The sequence below is a fragment of the Pistacia vera genome, unplaced genomic scaffold (assembly GCF_008641045.1).
Source record: "Pistacia vera cultivar Batoury unplaced genomic scaffold, PisVer_v2 Contig894, whole genome shotgun sequence".
Taxonomy (NCBI): domain Eukaryota; kingdom Viridiplantae; phylum Streptophyta; class Magnoliopsida; order Sapindales; family Anacardiaceae; genus Pistacia; species Pistacia vera.
Genome location: NW_022196772.1, coordinates 25,001 through 28,475, shown reverse-complemented (window position 1 = coordinate 28,475; position 3,475 = coordinate 25,001). Strand labels below are relative to the sequence as shown.

At 36.9% G+C, this 3,475-nt stretch overlaps 1 non-coding gene across 1 annotated transcript; it reads left to right on the top strand.

The window, feature by feature from the left end:
* The first annotated feature begins 237 nt into the window (after nt 1-237).
* Nucleotides 238-344, top strand: LOC116119539. Its single transcript, XR_004126409.1, has one exon. It is a non-coding gene; the product is annotated as a small nucleolar RNA R71 (small nucleolar RNA).
* Nucleotides 345-3,475: the final 3,131 nt, after the last annotated feature.

Sequence of the window (3,475 nt, the reverse complement as noted above, 5' to 3'; positions counted from 1 at the left end):
TGCTGCAAGTTGGGCTAAAATAGTTTTGTAAGCATCAACTTCACAAATACCCATGGACTTCTTCGACACAATTCTCTCATCCGGTCTTTGGTAGTTATTACTTGCTAAAACTTCAAGTAACTCTTGAGCTTCCACCGATGTCTTGTTTTGTAAAACTCCCCCAACTGTTGCATCTACCATTGTTCGACATTTGGTAGCAAACCCAAATAGAACGTTTGGACTTGTGTCCAAATAGGCAAACAATGGTGTGGACACTTCCTCAACATTTCCTTGTATCTCTCCCATGCTTCATATAATGATTCATGGCCACCTTGTACAAATGAGGTGGTGTCATTTCTCATCTTTGTCAAAAGGGCTGGTGGATAATGCTTGCAGAGGAAATTTTTCCTTATATCTCAGCAAGAATGGAAATAGTCGCAACCTAGTAGCATCATCTGTCACCTCGTTGTGCTTGAATGTGTCACAGATTTTCAAGAAGTTGGCTATGTGTAGATTAGGATCATCTTTTGGATCTCCCCCAAACTATATAGATTATTGAATCATCTGGACTATAGTTGGCTTTATCTCAAAGTTATTTGCCTCAACAGGTGGTCTCGTTATGCTCGGACAACAACCGTCAACTTGTGGAAGTGAGAACTCCCTCAAGGTTCTATTTCTAGCCATCTCACTGAGTCTCGCTTCTCTTTCTCTTCTCTCTCTGATGATTCTTCTTACTATTATTTCAATATCTAGATCAATAGGAACCACAGGATGACTTCTTGCTTTTTACATAAACTACAGAGGAAAGAAAAAGAGCATGAGATCACAAGCAAATAAAATTAAACTAAAATAATTAAAAATGAAAATTAAACCTCAACTTAGCAAAAACTAGAAAACTTCAATATTAACAAAAACTTGATGCATGATTTCACAAGCATGCATATGTAGCAAGTGCACTAGTCGTAAAAAGTAATAAAATGATAAGTAGAGTATTGTTCCCGTAAGGATTGAGTGCTAAGTACTGATTTTTCTAATTTTATAGCTAATTGAAGAACACAAAAGTATTGCATTTGCGGGAGCTACTAAAAACTAAATTAAAACAAAATAGAAGAGACAACTAAGATTAACACAACAAAAGCAATTCAACAACGAATTTCAATTCAAGAAAAGAGTTTAGGGTTTTGATTTCACCAAGTTACTCCAAATCAATCTAAAATTCCTATTAATCTTAAATTCACATGCAAGGATTACAAATTGGACTCCCCAGGTTGTAAAATATACCTTCTTAGGCTATATTTCCCTACTTATCCCTATTAAACTTCTGCATCCAACAAAATGAAGTTCAATAGTTCAAAGTCCCTTAAGCAAGTGGAATCCCATCAAGATTTCATAGATCGCGTTTGTCTATCTCTAGTTTTCGCTCAATCTATGGAATTTATCTCAAGAAGCTAACACATGAATCACTTCTTAGTCTCATCATGATCAACACTCATTTGAATCAAAAACCTAACATTCAAATGCATTAAGAAAAAAGACAAACACTTAATCTAAGTAATAGAATTTAAAAACAAGATATTATAGATTAAATCATTGTAAACTAAGATCCATCGAAACCCTAACCCAAAAACGAGTTAGTTCATGTTCAAAATGAAAATAAACAGCAAACACATAAAGAAATCAAAGTTCAACATCATAAAAGAAGAAAGGGAAAAGAAATCTTCTCTAATTTGGAGACCCAAATCCTTCCAATCTTCTTCTCCTCTCCCTAATTCCTAAAATGTCGACATCCCTTCAAAAATGGACCAACTTTTCTTTAAATAATAGCCAAAAAAACCTAGGACCAAACACTATAAAAGAAAAATGCCCCGTTTTTACAAAACATAAAAGTCCAGTTTTTGCTGCAGCGAAGAAAAATCTTGCCACGACATTGACTTGAATTTAACTGGTTCATGGTTCCAAAGGCTATCTTGTTGTAGTGAACTTCTTATCTTCTTTGCTAAATTTACAGAACTATCTTCCACTTGCTTTTTCACTTGAATCTTCGATCTTCTTGATCTCCAATAGGAACAAAGTCAGAGGGTGCTTCCAATCAGCATTAGAATTTCTCAATTTATTGAATTGCGCTCGATTTCGGATCTAGAAACTCATTTCTGCTCTGTTTTGCTCCAATAACATGTTTAGGCTTAAAACATAAAATATGCAGAATTAATTAAGAACTCAGAGACAAAACTCGTGAGAAGTATCCAAAAATCCTACAAAAATCAAACAGAAATGTAACAACTGCTGTAAACTAGTACAATGCATGCATAATAACAATAGCAAATGGGCCCAAAACTTTTCTTTTTATTATAAGTAATACGTCTTTTATACACAAAGAGCATCATTTACAAAAAGCCATTTTAAAAGACAAAAACAGGGGAAACAGTGTAGCTATTGCTCCTCGCTTGCCGACGCCCCTCCGACTGCATCATCACCTAGATCCTGCATCCACAAAGGAAAATAACGGGGTGAGCACAAAATAATGCTCAGTAAGTAAACCCTCTATCTGTTTATCCCCATATGTATTTCTCTTAATTCTTTCCTTACAGTACTTTTGTTTCTGTTTCTACTAGACGTCATGGCCTCATCTTACCGGAGGTACGGCCGGGTGGCGTTCACACAGCACCATCTAACTCTTCATGACTGTCAGGTGGAGTTCACACAGCACTAACCCGTTCTTAGTGACTACTGAGTGGGGATCACGAAGCCCCTACTTGGTTTTCATAAATATCGGGTGGAGACCACAAAGCACCTACCCGTTCCTCATGACTTTCGGGTGACGATCACAAAGCATTAACCCGTTCCTAATCACTGTCGGGTGATGATCACAAAGCATCAACCCACTTCTAATAAATGTCGGGTGATGATCACAATGCATCAACCCCTTTCCTAATCACTGTCGGGGGATGATCACAAAGCATCAACCCACTTCTAATAAATGTCGGGTGATGATCACAAAGCATCAACCCACTTCTAATAAATGTCGGGTGATGATCACAAAGCATCAACCCCTTTCTAATAACTAACCGGGTGATGGTCACAAAGCATCCACCCGTTTCTAATAACTATCGGGTGATGATCACAAAGCATCGACCCATTTCTAATAGTCTCTCATTCACTCACTCTAGCACTTCTCATTCCTCACCTTAGAGTAGTTGCCTCCACAAAGTTTCACTCATAGAGCAAGTGCAACACAAAGTTTCTACTCTTTCTTAGGTCACTTCTTAATGCACAATTAATGCCTATGGATGATTCATCTCCACTAATGCACTTATGAAATGCCACCATGCAATGTTGCAAGAATTAAGGTTCATTACTCATCTTAAACCTTTATTAGGCATTTCATCAAACAACTCAAGTGCATAATAAAACTCTACTAACAATAATTCTATGTCTTTCTCTAACCATCCAAATGGGGAGAACTCCCTCACATAGCCATAATTCTGCCAAGAAAGAC